General features: G+C 48.3%; 1 long non-coding RNA gene across 7 annotated transcripts in view; it reads left to right on the top strand.

The window, feature by feature from the left end:
- Positions 1-19,831, top strand: part of LOC110598575 (uncharacterized) — a 30,200-nt gene extending 10,369 nt beyond the window's left edge. For 2 of the 7 annotated variants that reach the window (XR_013426516.1, XR_013426514.1), the window contains exons 2-3: positions 4,113-4,286; positions 5,411-19,831. This is a non-coding gene — a long non-coding RNA (uncharacterized LOC110598575). Of the gene's footprint in view, positions 1-312; positions 2,628-4,112; positions 4,287-5,410 lie in introns of those variants that run through there. The other 5 variants (XR_013426513.1, XR_013426515.1, XR_013426512.1 and 2 more) reach the window with 5 other exon arrangements.
- The last annotated feature ends 5,053 nt before the right edge of the window (positions 19,832-24,884 follow it).

The following is a 24,884-nucleotide window of genomic DNA, read 5'->3' as shown; positions in this document are numbered from 1 at the left end:
CCTTCTTCCCCTGTCTCAGATTTTGTGGAGGAAGTTTCTGAAGAAGATGTGACAATTGTGATCATAAGGGGAGGTGTGGAGGCCTATTGAGAGGTGGTTGACAGTTCCCTCCTCTTGTCACTGGCTCCCCACTCCCTGGTGGACTCCGTTATGGATGCCTTTGATCGGCTGCCATTTTGGAAGCATCTCTGCTGGTCTCTGACATGGTGGCTGGTGGCGTTGGTTTTTCTGGTCCCGCTGTGCCAGTTCCGCAGAGTGGGCGGGGGGGCCGGGGCTATGACAGGGTGGGGGGGGTGTGAAGTCTCAGCAGGGGCGGGCACAGTGTTGGCTGCCGCAGTGAAGATGGCCCCAGGGGCAGAAATGGCCAGTCCCACCCCCAGACAGAATCTTGGGTGGGGGTTCAGGTGGAAGCCCTCTGGGTAGGGGTTCTACGACCTGGGGCCCCAGCTTTGCCAGAGCGTGGGCATTGGGGAAACCCAATGCCCTCATCAGCTAGAGGCTTAAAAGCAGCTTGGGGGAAGAGCCGAGTGTTGGGAGAAGAGTGGGGGCAGAGACTCGGCAGCTCATCTCAGACGTGTCAGACCTGTGGTTTGTGTTACCCAAATAGGTTGTCTCCGTCACCCTCTCCATGGGGACAGGCTGTGAGGTCCATGGCAGCCTGCAGGATTTATTCAGATGGCTCTGACTTTCTACTGTTTCCCTTCCCTGTTTCCCCTCCATGCCCCCTGCCAGTTCCATGGTTCCAGCTGCTGTCTTCTAGAGAGGCTCCCTGCTGCCTGTCCCTCTCCTTTCCAGGCCCTTCTGCGTGCAGCGGCCATCTTGTTTTTCTTGCTCAGAAATTTAAAATGGTTTCTCGGCATTCCCAGGGTGAAATTCCTTCCCTTTCACATGATGCTCGGGGCTGTCTGTAACTGGCCTTAGCTGTCCTATGTAGTCTCACTGCTCTCAGTTTCCCAAGGTGGACTACGAATCCCATAAAGCCAGGTGACTCACGTTTTCTTGCTTTTTCCCTCTCCCTGTTTTCACTAGTTATTTTCCAGCTTCCTCTCACCACATCCACCTGTGGCAGCTCCACTGTCTCTGCAGAGCTATCCTGATCACCCTCTCAAGAAGTGGCCCTCATAACCACCCCTGCCACTTTGGCAAGATCCCCTTGCGCCTAGCTCCTCTTTATGGTACCTTTGTTGCACTCTGGTTCCTTATGAGGAGTCTTAGGTCACCTATTAGGATATGAGCTCTCAGAGGGAGGCTGGGAAAAATAGGAAGAAAACAGATATCTACCTGGCACCCACTTTTGCCAGATTGAACACGTTAGGTTCTTTTCGGGCAATTATATCATTTTTTTTTTTTTTTTTTACCATAACCCTGCAAGGAGAGGAGAGCCCATGGCTGTCAAGTGGTGTGGTCGTGGTCAGACGAGCCCTCAACTTCATTTTTTTTCCTCTCTGAATTCCTGAGATCCCTTTTAGGAGGTGAATCCCACAAAGGTGGCTATTTAAGGCATGCCGTAGGTCTCTTAAGGCTGCGTGGGAGTTTGGGTGGCCGATCTTCTTGTGCTCATGATCCGGGTCACTTAGCTGTGCCATGCCTTCCTTATTAACTTCCTCCTTTTCCTTTGTGGCCAGGTTCACTCAATATGATGGTTTTTTCTGTAGCCGAAATTGATGGAATGACAAGCCAGTCCTGACTACCTTCCTCCTGGAAGAGGAGGCAGAGACTGGGTGGGTGATAGCATCTTCAGTGAAGGATGGGGCCCCAGGCAGTCAAGGCAGGAGCAAAGCCATTGGGCTGGACGCCCTTAGGTTTGCATCTCCATCCTGGTTTCTCAGCTGGGTGATTTTAGACGAGTCATTTAATTTTTTTTTCAAGTTGTAGTGTTCTCAGTCTGTAAGGCATAGCCATGACAGCGTGTTATAGAGAAATACCTAGCACAGTGCCAGGTTCCTGGCAATATACATGCCACTCCTCAACCCCGTCCCATCCAGTGGTTTTTATCAGGGACTTAAAAAATGCACATAGCAGATGACTGGAGAAGGAGGGAGTTTGTGTCCCTCTGTGATGTCATAAGCAGGGGCAGAGAGGAGGTTACCTGGCAGTACAAATCTAAGCCTTCAAGGTGAGGAAATGCCCCTTGGCTTTTGTAGCAAGAGTGTGCAGCGGGCACCGAGCAGTGAGGACTGGTGGTGGCAGAGTGAGGGTTAAGCAGTGAGCCTTCCTGGGAGCCTTTTGATGCCAGGTTCATTTCCCTTCTTTCCGAATCTCAGCAGTGGCTGCCTGCTTCCTGACGCTGTTGAGTCCCGTGGGAGGGGAGCTGGGCACCCTGATGCCCCTCGTCACCAGTTCCGGGGCTGCGGAGCAGAGAGTGACGACAGCCAGTGATTCGTCTGTCGACGGCAATGGGGGCCCTGGTGACGGCTGCTTTGTTGTTTTTTTCCTCTCTGGAAGATGACTCAGTGTATCAGGAGCCGGGAGATGGAGCTCTCAGCTGAGTGGCCAGAATGTTCTGTCAACATGAAAGCAGCAGAAACAGCTCATTGGGGCTCGGATCCCTAGCCTGGGGTCATTTTCAGGGAGGGCTGATGAGAGAAGAAGGCCACTGCCAGGCGTGAGGATGGGGGCGATACCAGGTAACTCAACAAGCTCTGTGACCCTTGAATTTTTAGAGCTTGAGAAAGAAAGAAATTCAGCTAATGGTATTATTCAGTGAGCTGGGAATGAGGGTCATTTTTTTGAGCTCTTCTCACTGGTCCCAAATGACAGATACCTTCTCAGGACCAGAAAACCCTTTGGGATTTCTCACTGAGGCTGTGTCTGTGATGGGCTCGGTGGTCATTGTGGTGGATAAAGGGCAGTTCCCTTGTTGGGGCAGGGGCTGGCCAGGGCAGCCTCAGTGAACCGTGGCACTCTGGACCCCAGGAGTAGGTATCCCAGGGATGATGTGGTACCTTAGGAGGCCTCTGCGGCCTGTTGCAAAGATGGTGGGTCCACCTCCCCACCCTCAGCAAAAGATAGCTGGGGCACTCTGTGTCAGCTCATCTTTCCTTATTGTCCCACGTCACAGCTTATCTTCTTCCTTCATCTTCCTTATTTCCTCTGAGATGAAATAGTGGACCTTGAGTTCCTGACCTTTTCTTTTTTTCTTCCTTTCTTTTCTTTCTTTTCGCATCATGGCGGCTCAGGGTTCTAGGCTTTTCTTGATTCTGCAGCGTTGCGCCATAAGCGCGTGATCCCCCCGCCCCGCCCCGCCCCGCCCCGCCCGCTCGCTGGCCATGCCTTCTTGGGAACAAGAGACAAGATGCACCTTCACGGCCACTGAATCCTGGCCAGACCATTATCCCCTTTCTGTCCTCTGCCACCTTCAACCAGCCTAGGGGCAGAGGAGCAGATAACGGGTTTGGGACTGAGGGACAGGCATCCTGGCCTGGAGCGCCCTCCTCCTTTTTCCTATGCCATTTTTCAGTCTCATGCTTTCTCATGCCTGATACTAGTGCTGACATTTGTCGCAGAATACCTTCTCTCCCCGAGGACCTTCCAGGGTGACTCATTTGGGATCTCAGGCGAGTGGCTCCTGAGCCTCGAGAGTCAACAGGAGCGGGGAAACATGACTGAGCTTACATCAGTGCTGGGCAGCGGTTGGGGGCCGGCCATCCCCCCACCCAGAGTGCAAAGGTGGTCACAACCCCTTGCACCATGTCTTCTTGTGCCTGAGTAGAGCGCATCTTGACCTAAAAGGACTGTGTGTATGTGGGAGTTGGAACCTTATGCATCTCATACTTCTGTGTCCTGAGCTGCGCATGTGATAACGCCCTGGATTCTGTGCTTCAGAGATCTCTGTTGCCTTTCAGGTCCATTTTCTCAAGCAGGTGATGGGTGGGCCTCCTAGGTCAGACTCTGCCATGCCCACTGGCCTTTCTCTAAGATGACAGACCCATGTCATTTTGTCCATTGTTGTCTTGTTTTTGTCATGAAATGGTGGCCAGCAGCTGAGGGCCATGGTCCTAAGGGCCACATACAAACCCCAGGTAGGTCTCTAGTTAGGATCTCTACAGTTCATTGCTTGATTGGCCCTGCAAGCTGAGTCAGCCTGCCTACCTTTGTCTTCTTTCCCACAGAGAATTCAGGAGAGTGCAGCTTGGCTTGTGAGCTGGTGACAACCTCTTGGTGACTGGCTCAGCTGAGGATGGTGCGGTGTTCCCAGGACAGTGTCATACTGCTGGATGGCTCGCTTGCATTTTATTTGGAGCACACATACACACACATGAAGCCTGGAAGTCCTGCTCTCTGTGGTAAGTATTGCTGTAATTTTTTTTTTTACATTCTTTTATTTCTTTGAACATTGCAAGTGGATAGATGTTTATTGAGCCCAGCCAGCTGCTCTGCCTTCTTCATTCTTTTCCTGCGCACCCCCACCCTTAGTCCTCTAGAAGAGAGGACCAGATTTTTTCTAGTGCTACTGGAGACCTGCAGAGATCCCGGAATGTGCTGTTCAGCCTCCACACATCCCCCTCACATTTGGGAGAAGTCAGTTTTCCCTAAAATGGAGCCAACAGCCTTTGTCCTCTGCGCAGAATGTTAATGGGCTGCATGGAAGGACCCTGAGTGTCCTCACTGCCCCTGGCTGAGAGGTGAGGCTCCTGATTGGCTGGCTGCAGGAGGACGGCCCTTGCCAGCACCTAGCATGGTTCTCTGCCAAGTTCTAGCTCCAAATCTCAGGCTGGTAGGAACCTAGACTATATATAGCATTGTGCTAAGCAGTTCTTATCAGACGTGTCTGCCCTCCCCTGCGGGAGAGGAGCACTTCTATCGGAGAACTGGAACATAGAGAGTGTGGGCCATCTCCAAGGACCTTTTATTCCAGGAAGGTGTGTGTGCGTATCTGCCTCGGGTTCAGGGCTGCCAAGCTTACTCTCCTTTCCCCTGTTTTAGACGCTGATGGATTCAAAGGTCATGCCGGATGAGGGTGCTAATGTGGGATGAGGGCCAGGAGGGGCTGGTACTTCTCTGGTGGATGCCGGGCTTGGAGGAGAGGCTTGGGGTGGAGGGATGACGTGGCTGAAGGCAGCATGCCCTGCGTCAACGACCAGCCTCCGGCTTCTCCTCTTAGTATCCTGTTTGCCTTGCTTTGCCCAAGGATGTCTTTTGACCTCTCTCTTCCTTTTCTTGGACCTCCTGCCTTCCTGCCTTCCTCCACCCCTTCCTCCTCCTTCCTATGATTTTCTTAGGACATATAAGACCACACTTGCCTCCCTTCCCCGGAGCGGTGTCTGCTGTCTGCTCTCGTTCCTATACCCACTCAGTCACAGGGAGTGGGGTCTGCCGTGCTCAGGCGGTAGCTGGGTGGCGAATGAACGTGTGTTGCTGGGTGACTTAGGGCAGGGTGGGTAGGATAGTCTCCTCTTTCCTCTCATAGGTGCTGTCGAGCCACAAGTGTGACCAATGTGACATGATCCCAGTCTTGTCAGGGAGTCACCACCAGACTGCTATTGGAAACCAGAAACAGCAAGAAAAACAGGATCTAACCCTATGCCTGCCTTCCAGGTAAGTCAGGTTGACTGCTCCCGGTCCTTCCCCTAACCACCTTCCCTTCCCATGAAGACCATTTTCCCTATTCAGTGGGGGGGATCCTCGGATGTCTCCATTCAGACTCTCTTAAAACAATTGCTCTCTTCTTTCTATTTTCCTCCGCCTGCCTTTTCTGTGAATGAGGTTAGTAACCAGCAAGGGGCTGGGGGAAGGGCAGCCAGCTGAAGTGACCGGGATGCTAGATATGAGGGAGGTAGCTGGGTAGCATTTCTGGGTGTGGTGGTGGCAGAGCAGTCGGGGCTTCCATAGTAAATGGAGAAAAACCACTCTTGGCCCCCTGACATCCCACGTGAGAGTTGGGGTTTGATCCCTCATTGGCTGTAGAACTATAGGGACCTTGGACTTGCTTTCCCCTGTCATCTGAGTGGGTGACCTTAGCCTTGATGGGCTTAGTCCAGGGCTGGTCTGGAGTGTAGACCAGCCTGAGCAGTGGGCTTCAGGGCTCTTCCCTTACTTTTGGGGTTCCCTTTGAATGGATCACTTTTTTCTTCTAGGCCTTTTCTCTGCCTCGCTGCTGCTGGCCACAGCACTAGCAATGGTGATGGAAAGTGATGACCGCCTACATACAGACAGTGCCGAGAGCCGACTGTAGGTGCTTCCCCTGTCACCAGGAAGAGTTTACTGTAGGGTTCTTGTCCAGCTAGAGCTATCCAAGAGCAGGTTTGTCTGGGGTCTAAAGATAAAAGGAATGGTGCTGGGTAATTTTATGAGGCACCCGTGGGTTCCCATCCCTGTCGCCTCTCTCTGCTTGGTCTTAAGAGTGTGAGTGCCTCTCTCTCTCTGCACCACTCCCACCACCTTCCAGGAAAGGCTGGCGAAGGCTGGTGAATCCTCACAGTGCTTCATCTTCTGTCCTCCCCTTGACACAAATCTCTGAGTTCACGGTGAGCAGCCTGAGACCTTCCCCAAGCGAGGGCTCTCAGACTCTTCCTTCAAAGAATTTGACAAGTTTAGTAGCGTTGTGAGATGACTGGGTGTATTGGGGCTGGAGCACAAGTGAAGAGGCTCTGTGCAGCCAGGGAGGAGAGGAGGGTGAGCTAGTCCCTCAAGATGTGTAGTCTAGAGTCTGACTAGCGTTAAGACTGGGGCCAGACATACCTGCTGGCTGTGCCTGGGAGACTCTGCTTGCACATGCGCAGCGTGTCCCCAGGCCTGGCTCTGGGTGACCTCTGCCCCCATTCACAGCCCTGCCCTTGCTTGACTGGGAAAACCAGGGTTGGTTTTGCTCCCGTTGTTGTCTTGGTGAATTGGGGTCGGTGCTTCCCAGCTCATTTCCCTACTTCGATCTCTCATCTAATGCTTGGCTTCCTGTTTACCAGCCTGGCTGCCTTCTGCTCCCATGATGGAGGGCGTTGTGTGTTGCCAGTCACATAAGCAGAACAAGTGGCACCCCTTGAGAGAGAGGCACTTTTTCTTGACCTTTGAGTCCCTGAGGTCTGAGAGCTAGGAGGCAGGGGCCCTTGCATCCGGGATCCAGCAGAGGTTAACAGAGCACTGGAGCGGAGGTGGCGTGGCTTGGCTGGGAGTTGTGCGGGCGGGACCCTGCCAAGGCCCCTGATTGGTCAGCACCTTCTCTATTCCATTGACTCCTAGTCCTGTCAGGGCTGTGAATTGTTTAATGCATATGTTGGCTCTGTCCCCTGGCTTGAGTGCCCCTGAAGCTGCAGCCACAGCTTTAGAGAGGAACTGTACCTTGTACTGGTCACTTTTTTTGGATGTGTGGCTTCCCTCTGAGATATGTAAGAGATACCACCCTTTTCCACCAGCCGGCTGTCTGTGGGAGGCACTCGTTTTGCTTTGCTTTTCTGGGACTTGCAGTGGCTGTGAGGAAAGCATAGACTGGGTTTGGCTCCCTGCTGGCTCCTTCTACCGGAGCTGTTCATGGGCTGATCGAGCCAGAGAACACCCCCAGGGCCTCATGGTCTCTGCAGAGCCTGGTGCTGCAGTGTGAAGCTTGTGTGGGGTGGGTGGAGTGCCAGCACAGGGATGGAGACAGCCTCATGGCGCGGTGGCTGTACACTGTTGTATCACAAGAGCAGGACCAGAAAGATGTGGAGGACAAGTCCAGTGCTCATCCAGAAGTGCCTGCCATGGCCCAGGACAGATGTGTGTTCCCTATGAAGGGTTCCCATATTGAACGCCTGGCGCCATGGATGGTGTGGTACCAGGTTGGGTCCGTCACAAGGCATGAAGGTATGAGATGCATCCGAGTTCTCAGTTCCTGCCTACCATCCAGGGAAAGGAAACTGACCTTTGTTAAGGGCCCTTTGCTTATCTGATTTCATCTTCACAACAACCATGTGATGTAGGCATTATTTCCCTTTTACAGTTAAAGGAACTGTGATTAAGTGACTTAACCAAGCTCACACATTTGGTGAGTGGGGTTGTTTAGATTTAAATCCAGCACTTCTGATTCCAAAACCTGTAGTTTCTCCTCACCCTGGTTTTCCAGAGTCAAATATTTCTGTGAGCGAAGACCCTCAGAGAACGAATATGAACCAGAGTGAAAGGCAGTCACCCAAGGACCCTCCCCAGGGGTGGCTCTGTATGTTCCTTTTTGGAGAGGTCAGGCAGACGCAGACACCCTTTGGTACCCAGGGACCAGCAGGACTGAGCAAGGCAAATACGTTCCTTACCAAATGTGTATGGAGCGTCTCCTAGATGCTGGGGCTGTACTAGGTGCTGGGTTGCAGAGTCAACAAACCAAGTTTTTATTCCTGGAGAGCATGCATTCTAGTGGGGAGAGAGATCATTAGTTAAAAAATTTAAAAATATATTTAAAAATTTAAAAATGTATGCAAAATATGGAGATTGTGTGAGGGTGAAGGAAAAGGGCAGCACACGCAATAAGGGGGTCCCGATGATAGGAAGGGATGGAAAGACGGAAGGACCTCAGCTTCCTGGGAAGCCATGCTGGTTGAACTTTCCTCCGGAGATTGAGATTGATAGAGACACTAATCCCTTTTCTTCCCAATAGAAACATCCTCCCAAGGCCCCCATAGCTAACAGGAACATGTAATGAATTAGGAGTCCAGGTGGGAGTAGACGTCACCAGTGAATGAGGTTTTTCCATTTGCCACGGCCATCCCTGGCTTTCTGTCTCCCATCCTCTCCGGGGTCAGCTGGCTTTTGTGTCTCAGCCTGGTCATCGTGCCTCTCTTGTCCATGCAGCACAGGGAACATTTGGGTCAGGTCTTTGCCGAGTCACTGGTCAAATATGTGCCTGCAGGAGGCACAGCCCCTCTGCCAGGACGCATGGTTCCTGGAGCTGATGATCGTGACCAGCAAGGGACAGGCGCTGGGAGGGGAGAAGTCGCCTTGTGTTAGATTGCCCGGGTTTGCTTTGTCTTGAGACACTGAGGTAGGTTGAAGGGCATGTGTGCAGGGCATGCATCCCCTAGGCTCAGGCCTTGGTCACTTGGGAGAAGCAGCTGCTGGGCCCACCGTAAGTCAAACTCTGGGCTTCCTCTCCTTGGCCCATCTTTGGGTGCCTGGCCAACCCAGACCAAGGAAGCTGCCGTCTGCTGCCAGGGGTCTGAAGTTGCCAGGGATGAGGTAGAGTGATGGGGAGCTTGGGAAAGAGGCAGGTCAGGGGAAATGGGGTTTACACTGCTTGGTGCAGAGGAGTTAGCAGACCTGTATTCTGGTCCTGGCTTGGTTGACAGAACTCATTCACTTTACCCAATTGGGGGGGGGCGGGCGGCTCAGATTCCTTACGTGAGGGTGTTAAAGCAGAGATTCCAACTCTTTTACCACAGGTCCTTTCCTGGATTCTCATAGAGGTATTGCTTAGTCAGAAACTCGGGATCAGGAAATGGAGACCTGAGTCACCATGAAAGAAAGAAGGGGGAGAAGGGATCTTGAAGACCTGATAGCAGTCAGAATCCTCATTACAAAGAGGCGCTGCTGGCATGAATTAGCATGGGTGGGTGGAGATAGGGTTTGAAGGACTTTCCAGGAGGAGGGAAGGGCTAGAGATGGAGTCAAGGTGGTTGATGCAGTCCCATCCATGTCCCCCCCCTCCCCCGTGACAGAGGATTGACAGGGCTGCTGCCAAGAGGCTTGCGGGAGAAGGGGGACGAGGGAGCTTCTGGTGGGGCTTGCTGTGCCGAGCAGGGCTGGCTTAAGAGACCATTCTACAGGGGAGATGCTGGGTCCTGTTTGTCCCTGAGTCCTAGGTGGCATGGGGCTGTGCACTCGGGGAGGGTATCTGTTCCAGGCTCCTCCCCCTGTGTCAAGAGGTTTTCCTTGGTATTTTAGCTTTCTTTTTCTCATGTGGTTGTTTAAGGCCCTCTATTAAAAACTAAATTTTTAAAAAAGAGAGAGAGATAAAGAAAAGGTAATAACAAAACTAAGAAATGAAGATCTCAGAACTGCCAGTTCCTTTTTGGTTTTTAAATCTTGAATTATTCTTAAAAAGAGCTAAAATAAAACACATGAAGGCAGGCCCAGGGCCCCAGGCACAGCGAACAGCAGCCGGGAGTGTTTGGGACTCTGGCCTAGCTGCTGCACGGCAGCCTCAGTCCCAGACAGACATTAACCATGTCTCCAAGGCGCTGTGGGTAAGAACCCCTGGAGCTAAGGGGCACGTTGTGCAATCTACTGAACAGGATGCAGAATTATAAAAATAGCCACATTTCTCCAAGACACTGTCTGCTTGCCACTTCACCAGGCATTTACCTGGGATTAACAATTACTGTGAGCTTGTCCCTCCCTCCCTTAGTATAGTATAGTGACAGGGATTTGGGCTAGGACGCAGGCGGGAGGGGAAGGAATTGATTAGTAACCATCATATCACTCGTACATGGTTCTTTTCAAATTTGCTGGCTCACTTGGTCCTCATGCAACCCTGTGCGGGTAGGTGGCACTAGCCTGTCATTGATGAAACTGAGCCAGGCAGAATCCTGCCAAGACCTGACTGCTTGTACCTGCTTACTTGGAGTCTCCCACCCACCTCCTCTGACTCTAGCTGTTATTTCCCTGGGACCTGACCAGTGGGTGGGGGGTAGGAGTGGAGAAGTGGACAGTGTACTTTGATCCCTTAGGTCCTTCGCTTCTCTATATGTGTGAGAGTAGAAGGAAATCTCAGACTGTCCATATTCTCCTATTCTCTGATTTTTTTTAACTTCTTGGAGTTCTTGGGAGAGCTGGCTTATACTTCTTAGCTGGGAAGTCAGCCAATTATCATGTGTGCCTGGAGAGGTTTTCTACATGTGGAAGCTTCTGGAATACATGGTGCTTGAAACCATTCTGATACCTTTGTAGAGCATTTCATGCATGTGCATACAGACCTGTTTCTGCTGCTGTCGCTCACTTAGAGGTGAGGCCTTGCTGTGGAATCTTTGTAATTTTTTTTTTCCAACAGATTTGTAAGGGATGCCCAGAGCTTTGCCCAGCATGCATGTTGTGTGTATGTTACCTGTTTGTACAGCACCTGCTGGAAGCACTGGCTAAATATAGAATGTAGAGTCAGACACTAGACACACTGGCTCCAACTCTGAATGTCTCTTGATTGACTTGAGAAAGTATGCCTTACCCATGCAGAAGAGGGTAGGCTAGAGAAGTCCTGACATTGGGTTTCCTTGAGTTCTGAGCCTGGCCCCCCATTCTGTCCAGGGTTGTTGAGGCAGAGTAATTGGACTGTAATGACTTCTTGGCCATTTAGAACTCTGAGTGACCTTCATTGGAATAGACCCAGAACTTATATGAAGGAGTGAAGAAGAGCTTATCCTTATTTGCAGTGAATTTCGTCAGAATGGTTTAGTTTTTTTCTGGTAATGCTCCCTTAGAATGATTGAGGTTGGATGGGGCTGCATGCATATGTCTGATAACAGCTGTCCAGAAAGCACAGGGGAGCTGTTTTGGTGGTAGAAGTCTTCAGTAGCCTTGTGTGTGAAGATTTGTTGTGTTGGATCTGATTCTTTCTGTTCACCTGGAAGACAGAAAAAAGGACCGTCCAAACCTGCCGCAGGGAAGGTGGTGGGGAGAGCCGTGCCTCGTGCCTCACCCTTGCCCAGGGTTCCCAAGGGAAGATGAAACCTGTCTGAGGTGGGAAACTGGATGTCTTTGACAGAGTCCGACTCATCTTGAAGCTATGGGATGTTAAATCCATCCCTGAAGCAACCTGAAGAAGGTTCAGGTACTAGGATCCAGAGCCGGGTCCTTGGCCCCACTCTCCATCTTTCCCTTCTGTTTCCAGGCAGCCCTAAGCCAGGGCGGGGGCTGGGGGAGGAGAGGACGTGGAACCTGGAACTCCAGATCCCTTCCAGGAAAGAGCCCTGAGCGGCTCTAATTCTGTATTTGTCATCACTGCCCTTCGTCACTGCCCACCCCTGCAGATGCCTCCTAGCCCTTGGATAGGCATTGTAGGGGTTGGGGGGAGCGGGGCCGGACAGGGTTTACTAGCATGAAGGTAGAAGAAGGTGGAAGAGGAGTACCTTAGGGCTGGCCATAGTGCAGGAGCCACAGGCATTGCCTTTGATGCTACAGACTTGCATACTAGTTAGCCATAACCCAAAGTCTGAAATCAGATGATGCCTCAATGAGAGTTGTATTTAAATATGGAAAATTATATGTCCTTTTGTGTTATTGCCAAGTACAGTTTCAGCATCAAAAGGCCTGACAGGAGTTACGTGTTGTGGTGCACACCTATAATTCCAGCAATTTGAGAGGCTGAGGCAGGAGGATTGCAAATTCGAGGCCAGTCTCAGTAACTTAGAGACCCTTCTCAAATTAAAATAATAATTAAAAAAAAAAAAAAAGAGGCCTGAGACTGGGTTGTGGCTCAGTGGTAGAGCGCTTGCTTAGCATGTGCGAGGCCCTGAGTTCGATCCTCAGCACCACTTAAAAATAAATAAAAATAAAGATTTTTTTTTTTTTAAAGAGGCCTAATGGACTGGGGAAAGTTGGCGGGGGGTGTCCTGTCTGTCTTTAAAATAATGCTTGTTTCATATTGACTGTTTGCTTTCTGTTTTATCCCACACTCTGTTTTATTTCTTAAGGATGACTGTATTCACAAATGCCTAAGTGTCCGTGGGGGATTGGATACCAAAACCTGCACATACTCGGATCTCTTCTGTAAAATGGCATAGTGTTTGCATTTAACCTATGCACGTCGTCTCTAGATTACTTACAATGCCTAATACATTGTCAGTGCTATGTAAATGGTTGTTGTGTTGTTTAGAGAATAATGACAAGGGAAAAGCTTGTGTGTGTATGGTAAAAATGCAGTTTTATGTATACATACATATATATATTACACACACACACTTTTTTTAATCTGTGGTTGGAATCTAGGGATGTAGAACCTCGGATATAGAGAGCCATCTGTGTTTGTCTATGCAGTTATGTTACTTCTTTGGGGCAGTTTGTCCAGTGTCTTGGTATCAGTGAATGTGTGACTTTGATTTCACATGTAAATAAACTACAAACTCACGGCAAAAAAACCCAAAAAACAACAACAACTCAGGGTTGGGGGAAGGGCAGCTGCCTATAGATGCCCTTCCCAAAGTCCTGGTCTGAGTCACCCAGATGCCTGAGGAGATGAGATGCAGTGTGTCCTTGCTAGGGCCAGCTGGCCCCAAAGCCCAACATACTCCCCCAAACCTTATTAGCTGTTATTTTTTTCAGCTCGAACCCTGAGTTGCAGCCTTGGAAGTCTCAGACCACATGTCACCCTGCAAGGTAAGAAGGGCCAAAGAGGACGGCACAGAGAGCAAGGGGACATCACTCTGGCCACTGGCCACTCTCCAATACAGGTGAACTTTGTGTTCAAAAAGGAATTCATTTAATCATTTGACTCCTAATAGAAGTTATTTGTATTTTTCTTTCCTTCTCTCCTCTCTTTTCCTCCTCCCTGCTCCCCCCCCCAGCCTCTAAAGAATTTAATCTGCTGGACAACAAACAATACTGTTATAAAACTTTGAAAACAAGAGGGCGAGGCCTCCCTGACAAGGAGAAGGGCATGTCGGGTAACGGCCTGAGGGAGCGTGCCAGGCCCGAGATGGAGCCGGGCGAGAGCCCAGTTGGCTGGGTACCTGGGCGCCTGCCCCTACCCAGCCCACTCACTCTGCCACCCCCAGTCCAGGGGGGAAGGAACCAAAATGCAAAGGGGGCCAAGACGCACTTGAAAAGGGGAAGTTGTATGTGTTCCCCTCTCTGTGATCTGATGGGAATGCACTAGACTGTGAAACTTCCTCCTCCACCTCCCCTCCCTCCCTCCTCCCTCCCTCCCTCCCTCTTTCCCTCCCTCCCTCCTCCCTCCCTCCCTCCTCTCCACTCTTCTCCCCTCCTCTTACTCCTGCCTCCTGCTACTCACTGTTCTTGAGACTGGCAGACAGAGGTCCTGATAACAGAATGAGGCTGGAATAGCAATGTAGGTACAGCCACAGCTGAGCCAGCTGAAGGGGAAGAGGAGAGAGCGCAGACTTGCAGATGGCTCTGGATTTGCAGACTTGCAGATGGCTCTGGACTTGGACTTACCTCCGTTCTGGCTCAGCCTCCCGCCCCCAGCTAGGGAAGTGGAACCACCTCACGTCACAGGGTGTGCCCGGTCCATGTGCTCTGCCAGGTGTGTGCCCAGGTACTGGGTAGAACTGCCATTCAGTGGTTATTGGATGCGCCCTGGCTTACTGGTGCCCACTTCAGGATGTGCTCCGGGAAGGGCGTCTGACTTGGTGAAGTGCTCAGTACTCTGAGATGCTCTGTCCCCCCAGGGAGGAGCATAGACCACTGGAGGAGCTCCCGGGACCCAGTGAACAGGCATGAGGTCCTGTAAGCGTGGCACCTGGTAGGACACTGTGTCTGTTACTTCTTGGCAGCTGAAGGAGGGGTGACCAGGTCTTCCTGCCGGGGGTTGGGAAGCTGGGCTCTGGGGCATCTCTGCACTAACCTCCAAAGTCAGATCTCCCCCGAGGCTGAAGTTACACTTCCGAGTCTGTCCTAATAGAGCCAAGTAGATGACTGGGGAGTGACAAGGGAGTGGCGTTCATGGTTTTTCTTTGGACCACATTGGTTTGGGCTGGTGAACTGTACGTATGGTGGGCATTGTGTGTGTGTAATAGACCATAGGCGTGCTCACTTTTCCTCTCATGGAAAGTACTAGCTTCCTTGAAAGTAGTTCAGGGCTGTGCCCATCCTCCCATCTGCCAGGGGAACCCGGAACTCCGTGCTCCAGCCTCCACTCCATCCTTCCTCCTCCCCTACCTCCCCACTGTCTCCAGCCACCCCCATTTCCCGTGTTACCCCACGGCAGGACAAGTAGGGAGCATTCTCTCCATCCAGCCATCCCGACCCAGGCCCTCCCTGCCCTGTACAGAGTCTGGGAGCTTTTGAGACCCAGGTTTTGGTCAATCATTTGGAGGAAGGGACAGAAAAACTGACTTTCAAGGAGTTCAATTGCCTAGGAACATGGGCTTCTGTACCTGTGACCCAGGGGAAGCCCAAAGAGCTGATACTGGGACCACTGGGGCTTTGGGAGGCTGTGACTTCTCTCCCTGTTACCGGAGTCGGTACTTGAGGGGCCCACCACCTCTAAAGGATGCTGTTCCCACTTTAGGATTTAGGGCCTAGGACATAGAGTGGTGCCTGAATGCCGACCACTTCTTCTGGGGGCTTCAGGCCAGCCAGCCATGTTCCTCCACCCATGGTCCCTCAACACACATATCCTTCATTTTATCACCCTTTCCTCTGATTCATTAACCGCAGCTAGTTGGCAGCAGGCCCTTCTCTGACAGCTAAAGACAAAATGTCCAGGACACTGGGTCTGGGCTGGAGTTGAGACTGACAGGAAGCTGGGCAGCCCTTTCAGTCCACACAACAATGGTCTGGGACTGTCTTGAGGGCAGGACGTTCCCCTTTTTTCAAAAAGGCCTTCTAGGCCCCCTTTCACCAAGATGAGTTCTTCCTCATTGCCCGGAACCCTGAAACCAGCATTCCCAGAGGCTAGAAGATGGACGCTTGGGGCTCAGCTTCCGGCATCCTCCCCCACTCTGGCTGGAACTTGCATCTGTCACGTAAGTAGCTGTGACTCAGCACCCAGCGCTGGGTCAGGAGGGAGAAGCTGCTGCCTTGGCAGGAACCTTCCCACGTTCTGCATTTGAACACATTGTGGTAGCACAGCGCGGGTGATCACAACTGGGTTCAGCCGGTTCGTGTGTGTACATTTTACAAACAAGTTCCCTCTCCTTCCCATTTTCCCCCCATGTTATTTTTTGGGCACCATGCTGGGCTCAAAATAAGATACTTAGGACTTTAAAACACAGCATCATTTATAATGAAAATAGAAGCTGTCTTTGTGATCTTTTGACTGTTCTTAGCCAGTGGCCCATGAAGTGTGTTTAAACCTCAGCTCTGTTTAGTTTGGCCTGCACTTTTTTTTTTTTTTAATGTATCTGATTTTGTATGCCTCTAGACATAACGCGGCCTCTCCAGGCCACTATTCTCTGCTGCACATTGTTGCTGCCTCTGTCTCTCTGTGTCCTGCCCAAGCCCTCTGAGCATTTGCATGTATGGTGATCAGTCTTCCCAGGCTGCCTCTGGACAGATGAAGACGGCACTGAGGCACTGAGGCCCATTCAGGGCAAGTGGCCGGTTCCTGTTCTCAGATTTTATGCCTGGCAGGCGTTCTCCCTCCCTGGGTGCTGACCTTTCTTCCGCCCTCGGGTCCCTTACTCGGCAGAAGAATGTTCTGGAAGGTAGAAAAGCCTCTAGATAGAAAGTGAGCGTGACAACAGACTGGGGCTGGAGTGGGGCTTCCCGGACCTTTAACCTGTGCAGTGTCACATCAGGGCTACATACCTACTCCTGATGGGTGAGTAGTTTTCCTTCCTAGATAATCTCACTAAGCCCTTCGACACAGCCAATTTGCTTGGGCCTTTTAGGCCGAAGCAGGAGAATCCCATGTCTCTCATTGGATGGCAGAGCCCCTAGGAGGCTGGTGATTTCATGGGCCACCTTCTTCTAGATCTAGGTGGCCCTCAGGCTCACTGCCAGGTAGATCAAGCCCCTGCCAGCCCTTATCAAATCACCCAGCTACTCCCAACTAGCACAGAACCACCAGCTTGTTTCAGAGAAGAATCATTGCTCAGCTGACTTTTAGAAGACAGAACTCTGCTTCCATTGAGAGGTCTGTGACCTGAATGACCCTTTCACCTCCTGAGATTGAAAAGGCAAAAGATTTGGGTACTAAGATTACCTTTTTTCTCCTCTTATTTGAGATTGTTTAAAGCAATGCCTTGTTAATGGTTTCTTATCTCTTCTTCCTGAGAACTAAGAGTTTTAGAATCCACGAGGGGGGACTGTAGGTCTTGGCTTCTGTCTTATGGTTCCCTTGGTGGTATTTGCTTCCTTGCTAGGTGCTAGGTAGGCTGGTTGACGCTCCAGTTCCTGGGTAGCAGGAGAGACATTACTTCAGTGTCACCCTGACAACCAAACGAGAAGGGCACATTCTGAAGGAGAGAATGACTTGGTCCTCTAGCAAGCTAGCCAGACTTGGGGGAGGTTTGGGGAGGCTTTCCTGAGCTGAGATGGGGAGTGTGACTGGGGGGTGGTAGCTAAGGGAGGGTAGATGGATGGATTCCAGGAGGAGGGGCCAGCAGAGCCAGGGCCTGTGGCAGGAGGAAAGGTGCTTTCAGGATCACTACAGGACACCTGTGCAAGGGCACTTAGGAGGGGGTTTGTCGGTTCTCCTAACTGAAAGTGCTACGGAGGAGTTTCACTGAAATGAAAAGCAGATAAGCCGAGAATTAGCCTATGTGAATCTCAATCATCCCTCTCATTTTACAGGATTTGGATCTTTGGTAATAAATGTCATGACGTTCTTGACCTTAAAACCCTCACTGTCATTGCCCACCCGAGCCCAGTGTTGGTTGCAGATGTCAACCCCAGATCTGCCCCTCGGTTCCCCCACATGCAGCTGAGGCCCTGGGACATCCCATGGTGGATGGCAGAGCCTGCTGTTGGTATTAAGATTACTGGAGTGGGTTCCTTACCAGCAATTTCCTCACTACTGGCGGAGTCATGCTGAGGGAGGACCTAAGGCTCCAGAGAGAGCAGTAGCTACCCAAATCCACCTGACCTCTTGCAGAACCAAAATCATGCCCCCATCTTCACTCAAGTATAATGTGTTCTATAGTCAGTATCATCCCATTTCCCTGCAGAAATATGGCCTCCATATTTCCTCCCTCCCCCCAAATTGCTCATAGTTAAGTTCAGGAACACAATGAGATGATAGTCAAGCTGAGGAGCAAGCAGCAGTGGACAAAGGGGTAGGAACATGGACTTGGGAGGTAGCTCTGGATCTGTGTTTATGGATCATGTGACTTCAGACAACTTATTTATCCTCGTTAAGTAAGGATCAATTTATTTGCCTGCAAAAATTGGAGCAATACCTGTGTCATTGACTGTTTTGAGAATTAAATGTACCACTCTTGATGTTCAAATTTTATTTTCTTATTTTTATTGTAGCAACACATAACCTTATTGCCAGGGGCCATGAAAAAAGATAAGTTTATGTCTTGAGGCCTAAAGAATTGGTTGGGAACCTAAAACATGGCTTCTGCTGTCTCTTCTCTCTCTGGGTTATGGCATCAGAGGAAACACACTATTTTCTTCACTTCAAATAGCCAAAAAAAAAAAAAAAAAGATGATACGAAAGAGGAAATCTAATTTGGAACATGATTTGGAAATCTATTTTCAGGCTTCAGAATCAAAGCTCAGTTTCAATTATGTGAATTCAGTACAATGGTAGTCATGTGAGAGGTTAAATCCAATAAGTCAGTTAAAGGTGTCAGATTTGAATGTCCTGATACTGATATGCAGTGTGGTAAGGAGGAGCCCTTGCTCTTTATGAATAGGGAAAAGGAAACATTGCTCTGGACAGGTGAAACTCACCTTTGTATAGCCGCTGGTGCCTCAGAAGCATGTAGGCTGCTTGTGTCCTGATGGAGGGATATAATGTATCTAGAGACATTTTGTGTGCTGTTCGGAAATATATAAAGGCTAGGATGGTATGAATGTAAAATTAATATATTTTAAAATTAAATACTTTGGATTTGGCTGTTTTATTTCATCATGTGTAATAGTTTATAGTGACTGGTTGTGAAATGAAACAGAGTTAATGAGTTTTGTTTTGCTCTCATCTGTTGGAGTCCCTGTTGCATTGAGCAGTACCTTTTACCTCTCCTCAGTGTCTTTCTAATGGATCATTCTGTCATGTCACAGTAGAAGACATTTCTCCTCAGGGTGAAGGCCGGGTCTTCCCATCGCATCTCCCTGCCTTCTTCGGTGAGATCCTCTTCTTCTGGAAGCTGGTTTCACATGGTGGCTTAGATTTTTCCATCTTTGTATCTAGCACCATTTGAAATCAGTGTTTTAGGAGTAAGAATTGCAGCTCTGCAAAGGATGGACTGGGGAGGAGCTGCTGCTCAAGGGACTGACACTCTTCGCTGCTTGAGCCTGTTCAAGAAGTCAAGGGAAGACTTGGACAGCAAAAGTCACTCAAGAAGATGTTGGATGTGGGCGGGGCCACAGCAGGAGTTGGGGGCGGGGCTTGTATTTAATGTAAATGCAGCAGCTTGAGCAGGCCACAGCCCACCACTAGCACCTGTCTCTAGCATCACCGAATTGGAAGGGCCTCTGAGTGCAGTGATTGTGCTGTTCAGATGGTGATGATGTATTGGGTGTCGACTGTGATAGGGAAGGGCAGAGGGCTGTATACCTGGAGGACTGTCACCTCAGCACTGCCCACATGCTCCTGGAGGATGCCCCGGAGTATTCCGCTGGAATCAGATTTGGCACCTGCAGAGGTGCAGACCCGAGGAGCACTACTGGCTCATCTCTTACACAGGCTGACCGATTTCTCCTGGTGTTCAGAGTCTGTTTTTGTCTAGCACCATTTGAAATCGGTTATGATGTAGGGGGAAAAGCAGCAACCTCACAGCCTCATGCCAAGTCTGGTCAGCAGCAGCCTGTGGTTTCCTGGAAGATGGATGGGCAGAGAGTGGGGAAGGAAGATCACACTTTCCCTGCTAACTTCTTTAGCTGCATTCATGATATGTTATTGCAGAGGTAAGAGATAATTCAGTGGATTTTTAAAAACAAATCACTATAATTTATATGATGTCCTCAGTTGCATTTTCTGAAATGTAATATTGCTGCGAATTGTGTAAATTGGTTGCCGTTGAATTATCTTTCTGCTAAGTAGTCTGTTCATGCATCCTGACTTTAATAAATAATTTCATATATTCAATTTATCATGTCTGTGTTTTTCATCTATTATTTTCCATTCATAATTTTATGATAAGTGGGTCCTGAAAAATTAATTTGCTGTTCAGATCCTACCTACCTCAGAAGGAATTCGAAGTAGGTTACAGCAGACAGACATTAAAAAATGAAGCTCATTAAGAGAAGAATGGGATTTACTCTATGAGCCAAGAAGTAAAATGAGAGAAAAGATGAGGGAAGAGAAGAAATGCTGAAGATCTAGGCCGAGGGATGTCACTTACTGAATGGGAAAACTGTCCTCGGTTCCAAGTGAGCTGCAGATCCAGCCCTCTGCCCATCAGTGTTCCTGCGGGGAAACTTAACTGAACATACTGTCACGTGGTCCTTAAAGGGGAGCAGCACTGATTTCAGTTGCATTATAACAGATGGAGTTCTACTTTTGGCTGTTAGTTTATATCAACCCTTGAAGACAGGGTGAGCCAGTTTTATAAAGCTATTCAGAGATTTGCCAGATTTGACTTCATAGGGGATCAAGCTTGAAGAATCCTCAGGAAGGCAGGCAGTGGCCCTTTGGTTGGGCTTTTTCCACAAGAGATGTGTGGCTGACTGTGAACTACCTGCAGTACAATTGTTCAAGCCATTGATTCTCAATAAATATGACAAATCAGCCACCTAGGAAGCCTCTTCTAAGCCCACATTCCATCCGTCATCTCCCAGATGGCTGCCCTGCCCAGGTGGAAGGCGGATGAAGCTTTTGCTGGGAAGACTTCCCAATGAATGTGATGCATCCTGCAGCTGCAGAGCTATTTCAGGCTGTTGATGGAAGAATCCATCTTCAAATTCCCAGGGTGTGGTGGTGGGAATAGTTAGACCCTACATTGTGTTGCAGCATCTGCAAGTATGGCCCCCCTGGGTTTGTTGTATTAACGACAGGTTAAGATGTTTTTCATTCATCTACCATGTCCCAAGCTCCAAGTTTATTGGTTTTGCAAATATAAATAGGACATGATGCTGCCCTTAGGTGGCCCTGATTCTAGTCCTTAAACGAGTAAGTGCTGGAAGATTGAGTTTAGCACCAAAGCACATAAACAGTGATTGAGGTACCTTTTCTGTAAGTTTATAGTGTTCCCATTGAAGGCCTAATTTTAACAGTGATGCACTGGTAGGTCATGAGGAGCAAAATGGAACTGGGGCACCTCTCAAATAGGATTATTTTATCTGGATGCTTAGAGTTTTTTGCCTAAAATTGCCATTCTGAGGTGGTGTTTGCATAGTAAATTAGTAATGAATGTAGAATGTTCCCTCTGGTGACACCAGCTTGAATCAGGTTTACGAGGCCATGTTACCAATCTAGGTAGAAAAATGTCTTGTCAAAGCATTACCCAAGTTTTACCAGTTTTTTTTTTTAAGCTGTACATTTATAAGCAAAGAGGAAATATTTTCCTGAAGGTACAAGCAGGCCTGGTGCAAGTTGTACTGGCAGATTATCCCCATCTGGAAGTCACCGCTGATGAGTTCCCAGGACTGAGCTGCCTTCAGTGTATAGACCTTGGTAATTTGTTACGTACAACATTAACCCAAGTCTTGATTTTGGAAATTGACAACAGTCTGAGGATTACCTAGCAGACCAGTATGTCCATACTAATGGGGAGCCTGAGAATTTTTCTTGAACACAAGAAAAGATTTGGGGCTTAATCTAATCCCCAGTAGTGTACCACCCTCGCTTTCTGTTTGGGCCATCCAAGAACCTTCCACCAAGAGCCTTCCAATGGGTCATTCTACAGGCTCTGGTTTAGCTGCTCTAGGAATGGGGAACATCACTTTATATTTATTTACTTTTGTGGTGCTGGGATTGGACCCTGGGCCTCGAGCAAGCAAGGCAAGCATGCTACAACTGAGCTATATCCCCAGCCCTCTTTATACGTTTTAAAGTTTCTTCTAGGGATTCTGATGTGTGGCTAGGTTTGAGGGCCATTCATTCCCCTGAGGCCTTGTATCTGAAAGTCTTTAATCCTCAAAGTGGTCTAAGGACCATTGGTGTTGGTTCCTTTGGCCTCTGTAACAAGTTGCCACAAATGTGGTGTCTTAGTACACATTTATTAACAATTCTGGAGGTTACAAGTCTAAAGTCATTTCATGAAACTGAAACTGGAGTATTGACAGGACCACAAACCCTTCACAAGTCCAAGGAAAGAACAGTGTTTCTTGCCTTTCCTGGCATCTAGAGCTGCATTTGTTGGCTTTTGCCCCTTCATCTTCAAAACCACCACTGCTTCAGTGGTCACATTATCTGATATCTTAATTCAGATCTCTCTCTTCTAAGGATCCTTGTGATTAAGTTCAGGGCCTCAACTAGATAATCTCCCAATTTCAAGATCCTTAATATCTGCAGAGATCCTTTTGCCAAATACAGTAATTTTCAAAGCCTCCAAGTATGAGCATATGGCTCCCTTTGAAGGCCATAACACAATCCACCACAAATCAGAAGGCCTGGGAACTCATGAGAACTGCAGGCTGCACCTAACACCCCCTGAATCAGCATTGTTTTTTAAATGTAAGAAGCATGGTACTGTGAGATCCTACCCAAGGAATTCTTCAATAATTGAGGCTCACCTCAAATACAAAGTCTAAGGAGTGTTTTTTTCTTATGAGCCTTTACAAATGGAGGCAGATAATCAGATGACAAATTTCCCAGACACCATGCACACTTGCTCATGTACGCCTTAGTATCTGAATTCTCAGGGAAGCCATAAGCCCTAAGCACAGAATGTCAGGGTGCTGCTTTGTCCAGTAGTTGGTACTAGGGTTGCCATGGCAACATACAATAATAATTCAGTTTTTAAAAAGCTACATAAGGGAGTTAGATTTTATGAACTTCAGTGGCTTCTTCTAATGCTAGTTTTATTACCTCTGCAAGGTTTTCTTGGACTTTGCACAGTCAAGTTGAGAACCAGTGTTACCTACCCTCGTGGCAAGTTATTCACCTGCTGTGTGTAAGTGAGAAGGAAGAAAAATCATTTGTTGACCATATAATTCCCCCACTATGTTACCCCTCATTTAAGTAGTAAGGGACATAGTTTGCTTGCACAGAAGAATAAAGCTAGTTTTATACGGAAACTAAAAATGGCTCTGGGAATCACCCTTAAAGACAACTTTGGAATAATGACAGTTTGCACTGTGAGGAGGGGTTGTTCAATGCCCTGACAGTCCACAGGAGGGCAGCAGCGCTACAGTTTACAAAGACTTCCTCTCTAACCTTTTCTGGAAGAGACTAGAAATTCTAAGAGCAAGGTAGTTTATCCATATGTACATTTATTCTTAATCACTTCTAGAAGTTATTAGACTGTTAAATCCAGCACCTAAATAAAAATATGCAAGTTTTCATGATATACAAGAAACAATTCATTCTTGGTTAAAATGATAGTTGTCAGACATTACTGTTTAGAATACCGCAGAGTTGCTTATTTCCCTTAAATGCAAAAAAATGTACTTTAACATGCAAATTCAAATTATTTCCAATACCAGGTGTCTTAAGCATTCTTTCAGAAACTCTTTCTGTATATTTAATGCCATTTTTATTGGTTCTTTTATTAGATAAAGTTGTAAAAGCATGGACTATAATTTGTTCTATTCAGTCCCCAGTACTTTTCCTTTCCTTCTCTATTCTTTTCCCTTTACTTATCTTTCTGCTATTTTTTAAAATTAGTGTCTTGTGGAAATACATGATGGTGAGTCACTATGGGTGGTATATTCATATATGTACATAGGAAACTTAGATCAGATTCATTCCCTTCTCCTATCCCTCCTCCTCCCCTTCAATCCCCTTTGTCTATTCCACTGATTTTTCTTCTATTTTGATGGGATTCCTCCCATCCTATTTTGGACCACTTTCTGAATTCATGCCAATTTTTAATTATTTTTAAAGCAACTATACTCTCATGACCAAATAAAATTTTCTAAAATGCTTTCTTTATTCTTAGTCTTTATTCTTGGTTAGTTTTCATCCAGCATTGAATGGATGTTAAAAAATATTTGTTAAATGTTAAAAATATTTCTTTCGTATTTCTAAACCACACATTACTTTATTGGTTGATCAGGCAGCAAGACCTTAATTCAAGTCTTTAGAAGTTTCTGATTAATACACAGAATTAAAGTCATGATTGTATTATGTAAATATAAGCTTTTATTTTCTTTATAAGCTTATTTGGATAAATTAACTCTTGGGCTGGAAAATTCCTAATGTAGATGTTCTCAGGCTCAGCTGTACCTTAGAGTCACTTGGGACACTAAAAATGCCTTCTGCCCAGGCCACATCCCAGATCAATTACCTGAGAGTCCTCTGGGTTGGGACCCAGGTGTCATAAAGCTCCCCAGGTGATTCTAGTGTGCAGCCATGGCTGAGAAACACTGTGGCCTGATAGGACAGATCTAGCAGTCTGATTTAATTCAAATATGCAAAGACAAGGATTTTTTTTAATAAACAAAAATTATATTTTAATTGTGTTGGTACGTGAATTTTGGCCTATGTGTGCAATTGAAGTGATGTGGAAGGCATATCTTCTACTAGATACATATATATATATAGCTACTCAAATGTGATTAACTCAGAGTTAGGTACTAATACAAGCTACAATAGCTGGGTGGAAATCAAGCAGAGCTTCCTGGGATGAGTAATGCTTGAGTTGGGCCTTGGAAGGTGCATGAGGATCTTGGCAGGACATTTCAGCTAGCAGTGGAGTGGAGTAACACAGAAAGCACAGGGCAGATGTCTGGCTTGACTGAAGGCAGGTTATTTGAAGGAATGTAGCAGGAAGAAAAGGCTAGAAAGAAAAATTAGGACTTAATTGTAGACGGCCTCCAAGTGTCATTCCTAGAAATTTGGACTTCCTACTGTAGGTGATGTGTCTCTGAACACCTGTGAGCAGGAGGTGTGCTGGGTTGGGAGGGGAGAAGCCTGGGCACTGGAAGGATTCGAGATGTGAGAGCAACAGGAGTGCAGTGATTCAAGATGGCCCGACAGAAACTTCTTCTGATTTGAGATAATCACACTTGAAATAAACACATCCTCACAATCATGC

Source organism: Ictidomys tridecemlineatus, chromosome 10 (genome assembly GCF_052094955.1).
Source record: "Ictidomys tridecemlineatus isolate mIctTri1 chromosome 10, mIctTri1.hap1, whole genome shotgun sequence".
NCBI classification, from domain to species: domain Eukaryota; kingdom Metazoa; phylum Chordata; class Mammalia; order Rodentia; family Sciuridae; genus Ictidomys; species Ictidomys tridecemlineatus.
This window is presented reverse-complemented; position numbering and strand designations above follow the sequence as displayed.